The 12,839-nt window shown below is 37.9% G+C and overlaps 1 long non-coding RNA gene across 1 annotated transcript in view; it reads right to left on the bottom strand.

Moving 5' to 3' along the window:
* LOC110260694 overlaps window positions 1–12,839 on the bottom strand; it is a 69,925-nt gene that overhangs the window by 4,169 nt on the left and 52,917 nt on the right. The window contains exon 2 of the long non-coding RNA XR_002344000.1: window positions 1,299–1,345. This is a non-coding gene — a long non-coding RNA (uncharacterized LOC110260694). The remainder of the gene's footprint in view (window positions 1–1,298; window positions 1,346–12,839) is intronic.

Below are 12,839 nucleotides of genomic sequence, written 5' to 3'. Positions count from 1 at the left end.
AATCAATAAGATATCCAGAGAAAATACCAAGAATTTTCAAAGTAAATAACATACTTCTAAACAACTCCTGGTTCAAATAAGAATTACAACGGGAATAAAATTTTTTAACTGAAGGGTAAAAAAATACATCATATTAAAATTTATATTATGCAGCCTAAAACAACATTTAAAAGAAATTTTATAACTTTACTTATTCTAGAAAAGAAGAAAGTTTGAAAATTGATTATCAAAGCTTTCACCTTAAGAATCTGGTTAAAAAAAAAAGTAAAAAAACAAAAGTAAAAAAAAAAAAAGAGTTAAAAAAAAAAGAGTAAATGAAATCCAGGGTAATAGAAGGAAGATGATAGTAAAGATATGAGTGCAAACAAACAGAATAGGCAACTGACAAGTGATAGAGAAATTAATACAGCAAAAAATAGGTTCTCTGAATGAGAAAGAAAACTGATGAACTCCTAACTAAATTGATCAAGAAAAAAGAACACAAATTACCAATAACAGACATGAAAGAATAGTATCGTTAAAGTTCTCATATTAAAAGAATGAAAAATATGTTTTGCCAACAAATTTTATAATTTAAATAAAATAAACTACTTAAAACTATAACTTACTGACTTAGGTAATAGAAAATTAAATAGCACCTTCATAACTGAGGTAACAGACGGTTACCTTATACATAGATAAAAAGGGTCTTGTTTTGTGTGTGTGTGTATAAAAACTATTATTTTGCAGTACAATAATCTCATTTGTGATATAGTTTTCCCTTGAAATATAAATGTAAGTCTCTGGATGTCGGACTTAGTTAAATGAACAATATATGGCTCGATAAATTAAGAATGGTAAAGATTCTCACCACTTACTGACAATAACTAAAAATCATGTGCTTGAATTAAAATATGAAATTGGGGGAGTTCCCGTCATGGCGCAGTGGTTAACAAATCTGACTGGGAACCATAAGGTAGCAGGTTCGATCCCTGGCCTCGCTTGGGAGCGGGGGGCGGGGGGTTAAGGATCCAGTGTTGCTGTGAGCTGTGGTGTAGGCCACAGACACAGCTTGGATTCCGTGTTGCTGTGGCTCTGGCGTAGGCCAGCATTTACAGCTCCGATTAGACCCCTAGCCTGGGAACCTCCATATGCTATGGGAGTGAAACTAAAAAAGGCAAAAGACAAAAAAAAAAAAAAAAAAAAAAATTAAAATATGAAATTGTTCCATCGGTTATATTTAACACTTTTCTAAGAGACTTTGTTGCTCTATTTTAAAGTTCACTTCTCAACAGATATGCAGTTTTAATTCCCCTTACCAGCATAACAGCTGATTTTCCTTTATGCATGTTTCAAGGAGCAAAAACTGAAAAAAAAAAAAAAAAAAAAGAAAAAGAAACAGTTATAGTTGCAGAAATTTATGTTAACAAAGATTCAAGCTGGTTACTTTCTTTTAAAATTTTTCTTAAGGGTCAGTGTCAGTAAACTCAACCCAGAAAAGAAATTGATTGGCAAATGATAAATTTTGAGATCTTATATTGTTTTTGCTAGCTGGATCTACCCCAACGGCAAGTATAACTGTTTAAGGAGAAGTCAGGGAGATGAAAATACACCAGGGAATATGAAAGATAAAAAAAATCATCTCCTGGTTTTCTTTTTCAAAAGGGTCTGCTAGGGACTCACAGTCCATGCCGTCCAGAGACTCTGAAAACCATACAAACAATATTTTCCCTCGATTTCTTGTAACGTGACCAGTCAAAGAATGGTAAATTATCACTTTTGACTCTAAATAGAAAGCGAATGGATCTGTTCTACCAGATCTCAGGCTTTTCTTTGATTTAGGTGAAACACAGCTCTGGCCACCTCTGCGGCAGGTCCTACAGTCCATCAATTGGTGGGTGTTCCCAGTATGGAGTTGTGTTTTTATTCTGGGAGTGACTGTATTAAAAAAAATGCAGTATCAAACAAAACAAAACAAAACAAAACACCTCCCTGAAGACCCAAGCAAGAGTACAAGGGTACTCATTAAGTCCCACTGTTTACAGAATATATTTATACCGTGGGCAGGCAGGATACACCAAAAACGCAGAAATCAATTATCATGCATGTATTAACTTCCACATTTATGGAAAAAATTGCTAAAATCCCAGAATATTGTGACTATAACAGTGACAAGAATAATTTAAATTAGTTCAGGAAATTGAAGGTGTCAAATAAGAAGGAGTAAAAGTAGGTTTATCCAACTAAATGTTCAAGAATATATGGATAAGCAATGAGGTCCTACTGTACACCACAGGGAACTATATCCAATCTCTTGGGATGGAACATGATGGAAGAGAGTATGAGTAAAAGAATGTATATATACGTATGACTGGGTCACTTTGCTGTACAGCAGAAATTGGCACAACACTGTAAATCAGCTATACTTGATTTAAAAAAAAATATATATATATATATTAAAAGAATATAAATGAGGTTTTAAGGGAAAAGAGCAAGAGCTGGTGTACAGGGCAGGCAGGGAGAAAAAGTTGAGGCCAGGCATGACAGTGGCCTCCCACTAACTGGAGTCCTTAAGGGTGCTGTGTGAATCCAGAATGAGCTTATTCCTCTTTGCAATGGGTCCTGGAAAAAGGCTCAACAAATCTTAATTTTCCCCTAAGCTCTAGCCTACCATTTCCCTGTAGCTTCCCACTCTGATTTCCTCTGCTCCCTTGCAAACTGGGGAAGGAAATGGAATCTCTTAGTATCTTCTCCACTCTCCAGTACTCAATGAAGCCACATAGACTTGCTTAAGTTTGCTAAGGATTTTCACTGTTACAGGGACACCTAATGGTTTAACCATCCTGTATTGTTTTCCTCCTTACTTCCTCCTTCCCTCACGTCTTCCCTTCTAATCTCTCTTTCTCTCTCCTTTTCTTTCTTAATAGTGGTCTTCAATGACTGGGAGGAGATGAAAGCTATAGATCTCCCCTCCCAATCACCTCTCTACCAGCTGGTAGGTTACACAAATGAAGTCTCAGGCAGAATTCCACTATGCAAACTGTGACTTACTAACAAGTAGGCACAAAACAGGCATCAAACTGTGCTGCTTGCTCAGTGAATTGGTAGCTTTCTTTCCCTTTCAGCATTTGACAGCTCCTTGCATGAAATACACATTCAAAGCAAACACAATAATATCCTAAAAATAATAGCAGCAGGAGTAACAAAATTCCTGAAATGCCTAAACACCTGGCCAGATGGAATCCTAAACCTGAAGTGCCATTTTCAAGGATGGAGACTGCTGAGATTACTGAGTCTTTATACTTGTTCTTGTGTGCATTTAAGCATAATATGAGAGTAGAGAAATTTTCCAAGTCAGAGAAAGCCTCCAAAAGCCCATAATAAAAATCTACATGTTCTTGGAATTTAAATGGAGAAACCCTGGAATATTTGTAGTTCTACTATGCTCTATGGAGGGACAAATAGTGAGTAGTTTTGTTGTTGTTGTTTTTGTTTTTTTAGGGCCATACCTGTGGCATATGGAGGTTCCCAGGATAGGGGTCTAATTGGATCTGTAGCTGCCGGCCTACATCACAGCCGCAGCAATGCCAGATCCAAGTCGCATCTGTGACCTACACCACAGCACATGGCAATGTCAGATCCTTAACCCACTGAAGGAGGCCAGGGATCGAACCCACAACCTTGTGGTTCCTAGTTGGATTCATTTCCGCTGTGCCACAATGGGAACCCTTGTGTGTAGTTTTAATGCGTAAAATATGTGGTGGAGCTTCCTTGGAAGAGGTTTCATTTTAGGGAAGGGTTCAATCTCACTACTCAGTTCAAACATTTCTTGCACAAGAGACAGAAAGCAAACCTGTGGGGAAGTAGCCCTGGGGTGTCCACAGACTACAAAGCTACTACCGGAATTCTTAAAATGACCTTGCTTTCGGTCGTCTAGAGCCATGAAATATTATAATAGCATGAGGCCACATTGAATGTAAAGAAAAGGCTACCACAATTTATGAGCTATCAGATGAATACATACTTCTTATTCCTCATGAAGAGAAGGGAGAGGTGTTTGGAGAGGCCTAGAATTCTAAGGACTAGCTGGGTGTGGATAAGTCATGCAGGAAAGAATCTATGAAATCATGTACTCTGATTTAGGCCCAGTATTTATTGCATGGAGAGCAACTGGAAATTAGCTTAGGTCTAGACTAGATAGAGGTAATAATCTATTATTTTTATATCAAAAGGTATCTTCACTATTTGTCACCTCAGTTATGGACAGGGGTCATGACCTTGTCCAATGAGCCTCTTCTGACTCCATTCAAAGGGGAGGAGTATTGCTTCCCTTGACCCTTCAATAACATGAGCCCCATTTCTGGCCTAGTCCTCAAGTCATAACACCAGCATCTCCAAAACCATAATTGCTACTGTCCAGGTGTCTTTTTAAAAAGAATGCAGGGAGCTGTCAATTATTCATACGAAGGAGATATATAAGGTGGAGATCATATAATGATTGAAATCCACCACTTGTGTTAGTTTGCTGCACCTGCCATAATGCAATACAACAGGCTGAATGGCTTAATCAACAGAAATTAAGTTTTTCACAGTTCTGTAAGCCAAATGTCCAAGATCAAAGGGTCAGCAGGTTTGGTTTCTTGGGAGACCTCTTTCCCTGGCTTGCAGTGCCTGCTTCTTGCTAAGGGCTCACATGGTCTTCCTTCTGCATGTGTCTGTGTCCAAATAGCTTCTTCTTCTAAGGACACCAGGCATATTGGATTAGGGCCCACCCAGGTGACTTCATTCTAACAAAATCACCTCTTTACAGTTCTCATCTCTCTATATAGCAACTTTCTGAGGTCCTGGGGGTCAGGGCTTCAGCATATGAATTTGCTGGGGAGAGGGAGAATACAATTCTGCCCATAGCAACAGGTATTTAGGAGCTTCTGTTAAGTCAAATGTTTCAACTTTTGTTTGACGAAACCTATTCAAACTATTTATAAATTGCCATAAATACTTGGTTTGAGTTGAAAATATCCTTTGTCTGCCCAGCTGACTGGGAAAAACTAGAATTCCGGTCAGGAAACAGACATATGGCTTCTTTAACTGACTCAGGTAAAAGTCACCAGAACCACATATTCATCTTACAGTTTTGATGTTCTTTAGTTGCACAGCAGCTCTCTTAAAAATGTGTGCAGGATAATAAAACTTACATATTGCCTATGTCAACCATAATGAATAAACTTGAAAGATTAAGTGGCAAACACATACAAGGTCTCCGTTTAGATATCTCTATTCTTTTTAATGAAATATGGATTTTGAGCTCATTCCTATTTTTGGAAAAATCATTATTGTAATATACAATGGACCTACAAGCTTTCAGTGTTTTTGTGTTAACAAATGCTGTACCAATCCTGACACCTGGGGTGATTTTTTTTCTATTTGATGTGCACAGCTGCAATGGTGAAGACAATAGCATAGAAAATTGCTTTGTTCAAGATATTATGAATATTTCAGGAGATTTTGTGCTTGGAAGCCCCAGGCCATGATTTTTTTAAAATAATGTTAAGCTGAAAAAAAGGTAAACATGTCATTACAATATGGAAATTAATTTGCTATGACTGAATTTTTCCTGCCATTTGGGTTTCTTAAAAGAGCATATTGAAAATCAGGATCTAATCATTAGATGCTAGCTTCTAGAAGCTTGCCAGTGGTGTTTTATATTTATGGGTACAAGCGGGACAATAAATGCATAATAAGGGCTACTTATCTTTTCTTAGAAGCTGAGAACTCTGTATGCTGTGCACAGTGAAGGATCTGTATCAAAGTTTCCACTAGTTTTGAGGTTTCACAGGCACTATTCCTTAGAACTATGGGTTGGCTCAAAAACCCTGTGTGCCAGGTGAGATAGTCTTCTATTACAAGGAAATTCTACGAAATTCTATGTTGGTTTTTCTACACTTATGCCTTCTAGTGTAGTTATTAGATACGTCTTGCTTCTCTTCCTTCTTACTTAGCATAAGCTCACCAAGGCAGAGACTTTTCCTTATTCCTCTCCATGGTTGCCCAGGGTATTACGATGAATCCCTACATAGCACTGCCTGCTCTTCCTATTGCAGCAGTTAACTGCTTTATAATTCCCTATTTAAATACCCATCTCTTCTACTATACTGCCAACTCTTTTCTAAAAAAAATTTTTATTAGAGTATAGTTGATTTACAGTATTGTGTCAATTTCTGCTGTACAGCATAGTGACCCAGTTGCACATATATATATGTTCTTTTTCTTATACTATCTTGCATCATGTTCTATCCTAAGAGATTGGATATAGTTTCCTGTGCTGTCCAGAAGGACCTCATTGCTTATCTATTCGAAACGTAATAGTTTGCATCTACTAACAACTCCCAGTCCATCCCACCCCCTCCTCCTTCCCCCTCCCCCTTGCAAACACAAGTCTGTTCTCTATGTCTGTGAGTCTTTTTTTGTTTTGTCACTGGTTCATTTGTGCTATGTACTGCAAATTCTTGAGGGCAGACTTGTTCACTGTCGCAAAGTGACTGCTATGGGGTAACAATAGTGAAAGCCAACACTTGTTAAGTACTTTCTGCTAAATGCTTTATCCTTAACAACTTGGGAGAGAAGATTATTATTATTCTCGATTTAGAGAGAAAGAAAGCAAAGTTTAAGAAGGGTTAAAGTTTGCACAAGGATATACAGATAGTAGAATCGGAACACTGAAAACCAAACATGTCTGACTCCAAAGACTGTGTTCTTAATTAAGGAGGAGTCTGAGTGCAAATAAGGGGTGGGAAGCTAGTAGAATTTTGAATTGGAAATTTAGATTTAACCTATCACACAAGTATTCTAAACTTGCTAATCCAACCAATTCATTTCAACTCATACAGACTGAAGTCTCACATTGACACTTAATAGCTTGTTTTTCCCTTAAAATAGGAACTATTTCTCCTATTTTCTGATGTAGTAACTATTTGCAAAGTTTTTTTAGTTAAAATAATTCATTAAAAAACTCATGGTCATTCCATCAGCTAAACAACAGCAACTACTGTTTACTGAGCCCCCTATCCTATAGCATCCTGCACCTGTTCTGTTACAGTCTTTACTTTTAAAAATTACTTGTTTATTGTTTGTCTTCGAGGATAAAGACCATGTGTTTCTCATTTACCTGTTTTCCTTTCCTTTTCTCCCCATCTAGCACAATGGAATTAATAGATGCTCAGTAATTATTTGCTAAAAGGATCCACCAGGCATTTAAATGTATTCCAGCATTTGATATTCCCAACAATCTGGAGGTGTTATTGTAGATAATTTAAACAACTTGCACAGGGCCATGCAGTAAATGCCAGAGCTAGCCTCATCTCTGTTTGATCCTATAGCTCATTCTTTCAGGTCAAGTTGCCTCTTACTTACGTAAGGCCTTCCCTTATGGTGCTTTTGGATATAGAATTCCATTTTTCTGTGTGTGTATATGGCATGTAATGTCACAACAATACTATTGAGTGTATTTTATTTTTCAGCTGATATAAATTTCTATGAGGGCAGCACTGTTGTTGAACAGTATATTTCTGGAATTACATTCCCTAAGACCACCCTTGTTATCTTTGAGAATCATAAATACTTTTAGAAGCTACTGGTTATAAGTAATTCTCTTTTGCCACTACTGTTAAAAAAATATTTGGCTTACCAGTTATTTCCTGCAAAGTTGTATTTTATTAGATGGCAAGCAAGTAGAAGAAAAACAAACATAAAAAGGAAACTGATGGATGACTAGGATCTGACTTTTTTTGGACAACTTAAGCAAAGGAGTAATGCTATTTTACCAGCTATCAGGATTTTGAGAGCAATTTATGGGAAGAAGGAAACTACAAAATCCAGGACAAAGTGTGACAGTCCCCAAACTGCCAGAAACACTGATGGCACTCCAGGGCTGCTCTGATCCCTTCCTTGCTTTGAGATTGTGCTGATCGCTCTGACTGAGCCTCATCTGGATAAGGGTGTGGTGGGGCTGACACCATCTCCCACCTGTCCCCTATAATAGCAGGTGTCACCCAGATGGTCAGTAAAAGCTTTGACCGACAGGTGGGGAAATCTAAGTAAATAAACAGTGAGTTAAAAATAAAACTGTCTTGTGCTTGTAAAACATCTACAAATTATTCTGGAAGCAAAAGGAAGAACCATGGAGGCAGAAGAGGTCTGGGGACAGATTTCCATCAATCTTCTGCCATTCATTCCCTAGATGAAACAAGCTTGTCCAAAAGGGAGACTCTGAAACAAGAGGGATGGAGCTGAGTGAAGCAAACATTTCTTTATGCTCCTAACAGGGAAATCAGACACACATTGAGGAACACAGCCCATAGAAATAGACCGTCACATATACAGCCTTCTAGAAACAAGCAACTAATTCTCTTTGCTATATGATGATAATTGTCTGAGGTTCAATTATTGGCTTAGTTTAGGAAGACAAAGTAGAAAGAAAATATCTTATTTTTGTCCCAAAGGAAAGAGAACATTATTTATACTAACACTGCTCTTTTTTTTCCCCTCTCAACTCAATGGGATAATTATAATTTGTTCTTGGAATACTCACTCTGCATTTCATTTGTTCTCACTGTTTAGCTTTGAGAGTTTCCAAATTCTCTCTGCAGCCCTGACCACTCTGCTAAGGTTTAGATTCCTATTTTCAACAGATTGCTTGACTTGCCTGTCAAGATATCCCACCAGTAGCATAAACTTACCAAGCCCAATCCTGAATTCCTCACTAGCTACCCAAACCAGCCCCTGCTCCTGAGTTGCCCACTTAAGATAACTTTACCACCAAAATGAATCACGCTGACAACCTGGGGTTCATCTTTCATTCAACATTCCTTCCCACCATGACATCCAATCAGTTCCCAAGATTCTTCATTTTACCTCCTCTAGAGCTCCATTTTTTTAACATGGTGAACTTGGGGCAACTCTTTTAACCTCTTTGGGCCTCAGATTCCAAACTTATAGAAAAAGGAAAATACTACTAACTAGCCCATTAGATGAACTCCTTCTTGTGAAGAGTCAGTGGTACATGTACAATATGTAGTGAACCACTTGGAATAAAGAAAGAGTTTATTGATTTTTTTGCCCTTTCCAATCCCCTCCTTAAATCTGACCCTGATATTTCTCAACTATATTAATTCAGTGTTTACTAGCTGGTCTGCCTTTTAATTTCTCCATATTCATATGAGTCCTACATTCTACAGACGAATATAGTCCAAATTATGTCAAATCTTTTATTAATTCATATTGCCTGAGGATACAGCCTGGTGTTAAGGACATCAGTATATATACCTCTTGGATATATATATTTTTTCTATTCTATGGCATGATTTTCCTAGGTCAGCCAAACTGCATTTTATGCTCTTTCAAACGTCTTTGTTCCAGCTATTTCCTTTCCCTGGCAGGTCCTTTTTTCCATCTCTATGTATTGGAATTTTACTCCATTAAAATTTTTTCTGTACGTTGAATGTACATCTTGCTACTAATGAGCTCCATAGGAACAGAGGATATTGTTTGCTCATCCTTATTTTCCCACTGTTGGTAGTGTTCCTGATACAGAGTAATATGGACAATAAATATTTGCTGAATAAATGAAAATAAAGAATTGACAAACTTCTTTGTACTTCTAAACTGCTTTGGAAGAATTAGCTTTTGGTCATTTGTATTTTCACTCCCCCCACTCTCAAAATTATTAGCAGAAAAAGTGACTGGAATTCATTTACAATCTGGTTCTTCTTGATTTATTCATGTATGCTGGGATAGTTAACATTAGTCTGTATTTTAAAGTAATTTTCTATATTAAGTAAGTTAAAGTAGAAAACCCACATGGATCATTTCAATAGATGCAGAAAAAGTCTGACATATAAATGTTAAAAAACAAAACAGGGTGCTGCTTCCGCTCTTATCCTAGCTACCATTCTATTCTCAATCTGTAACTAATGTGCCTAATATAGAAGTCATTAAGATTATGTCACTCCCTTGCTCAGACCCTTTCAAGTGTTTCTTACTACATTTAGCAAAAATCCCCAAGATGCTTGCTATGACTTAAGAGGTGCTGCAGGGTGTGGCCTCTACCTTTCCAACCTTACGTTATGCTAATATGCTCTAGCCTCAGGATATTTGCAGGTGTGGTTTCTTGTGCCTAGAATATTCTTATGATATCTGTATGATTTGTTCCTTACTTCCATTCAGGTCTCTGCTCAAATGTTCTCTCTTCAAATAGGCCTTTCAGAACTTCTCCTATGAAATAACTATTCCTCTTCCCCATCCCCACCAATCCTTGGCATTATGCAGCTTTGTTCTTTATTGAGGAGGTAAGGGGTAACATTTATTGCTACCTGGTATTCTATTAAACCTTTGTCTGTTAGAAACCGTGCGAACATTTCCTTCCTGACCTCAATACTTGGACAGTGCATGGTGAAGCTGAGGATCTCAGCCTATGAGCTGAGTCCCTCTTCTGCTGCAGGCACAGATTTTAGTTCTTCTAAAACCAGCACCTAAAGCAGAGCAGTGTGTGGATTCATTTTTCTCAGCGTTGTTTGAGCATTACAGTGTGCCAGTGACTGCTTTCTGGAAGTGGCCAGAAATACTTTCCAGTAGAAATTGTTCTTTTTGATCTGGAGCCATGGGAAGGATCACATCCCAGGGCAGCAGTCACGGCCAAATTGACCTGAGGACAGGTTCATGGAAATAATGTGATTAACAATCTCAAGGGGAAAATGAACCCGGGCCCCTAGGCTGGTAAAGGTATTCTATAGACTGTTAGCACTGGGAGGAATTTTCAGCATCTGGATCAATGCTGTAATTCTATATGACTATACATCTATAATCACACATGAGGAAACCAAGGTAAAAATGCATCATTTGCCTAAGATCACTCAGAGAGAAGGACAATGAGTAAACTAATATTGTACAGATGATGTGATCAAAAGAGAGCTTTGTAAGTAACAAACTCTGGCCTTGTTGTGCTAACTTTCATATTTCTAATGTTTGGAAAATATTTCAACCTTTGAGGTTGATTAGAATGCCATCCCCAAATATGAAAGAATAAACATAACCTGCAAATGTCCCCTCTAACTCATTCTGTGAGTTATTTCATTTTCCCCAACACCCTAAAAGACCACAGATCTCTGAGGTCTTACATTAAAATGATATGTTTCTTTTTCTCATTTTCATAGTATTTTCCCCTGAATGATCATGTTTGATTCTCACTTGAATCTGCCTCAACAGAATAAAATAAAATACAAACATACACACATTTACATGACATCCCTCTGGTTTAGGGTATCACTAGGACATATTAAGATCATCACACAGTTCTGCTTTTTCACCACCCCGCTACCTTAGATTTTTAATGATGTAGCATTTTCTTAGGGCATTTTGTTGGTTCTCTCAGTAAAACCCTAAGGTAGTGCTTGCCACACTGTAGGAAATCAATAAACCCTAAAAAAATTGTTTTGTTTGCCCTTTGATAAATGTGTGTTTACTTATTATGAATAGTGATTTTTTACAAATGGATATACTATGAGAAGTTACCCTAAACCCTAAACCTCTACCCTGACCACCCAGTTCCTCTCCTACAGGGCTAATCCTAGGCCAGCACTTTGCAGTTGATTTTAGAACTTATGTGTGTCTGACTGTTTTCCTGTTCCATGGTTCAGAAAACTGTTGGTGTTGCTCCACTTGAAGCCCCGTTCTGGCCTTTGCGAGCTAACCAATGTTTAAGTAAGGATTTTTCAAACTTAAAAAAAAAAAAAATCGCAACCCACAACAAGGACCATGTTTAAATAACACACACAATACTAGAAGTAGTACTTACTTTTGCTATATAAGATACTGTTGAATAGTTTTAGTTCTATTTCATTTTTAACCCACTAAACATACACGTATACATTTTATCTCCCCAACTCAATTTAGGAATATTTCTTATTTTTCTTGTAACAGTTATAGAGACTTTGGTTAATGTGGGACTGACCATTCAAGTTTGCCGGAGCTCCCCTTTGACCTTGCTCCCACCCTTCCACTGTGATAAAGGAATTTAAATAAAGGGCCAAGACACAAGGGCTAAGAGGAGAAAATAGAGACAACATTCTGAAAGCTGGACGGTAGATGGTCAAATGATAACAAATTTAGCTGAAGCCTTTCCCTGGGAAAAAGGAAGCCTAAAAGGTTTCCAGCTGCAGAATCTCAGAAAGCCTCCAGGAATGGAGGTCCTGGCTCCCTCTGAAAAAAAACTGCTAAAAGCCAGCCCGGGCTCCCTTCACCAGGATGGGAGCATAGAAGCTGCCAAGAGTGTGTGACTTTTCCATCCAGGAATTTTCTACTTGGGTGGGGGGAGGGGTGTTGATGGGAATAGATTCTCAGATAGTGATGGCCAAACAACCTCCCTGCTCTCTGCTCCACTTCTCCTTCCCGCCTCTATCACAGCCCGCGTTTCACAGGCTAAGTCTCTCTTTGGGTTCTGTGGGGCTCCGTTGCATTTCAGCTTTGTGCCTTTCTCCATGCATTTTGGCTACAGCTTTCTCTGCCATGCTTCCTCAGACCCCCCTCCATTCACTTTCTGTGTCTCAGAAATGGGTAGATAGACTTTGTTAGCAAAATAGCTCTTCTTTTTTGCTTTGTGCTTTTTAAAAAAAAAAAAAATAAAAACAAAACCCTTTGTTATCATTACCAGTTTGTCACTTAATGAGAGTTTATAAAGGAGATTAGGTAAGAGCATAGGCTCACGCTGAACAGGATCTCACAGGTGAATTTTTGGTTGGTTAACATCTGCAGGTACATATGAATATAAATAATACATGGGCAAGTTCCAAAGCACAGCAGCAACCCCC

This window comes from Sus scrofa, chromosome 5, assembly GCF_000003025.6.
Source record: "Sus scrofa isolate TJ Tabasco breed Duroc chromosome 5, Sscrofa11.1, whole genome shotgun sequence".
Lineage (NCBI taxonomy): Eukaryota > Metazoa > Chordata > Mammalia > Artiodactyla > Suidae > Sus > Sus scrofa.
This window is presented reverse-complemented; position numbering and strand designations above follow the sequence as displayed.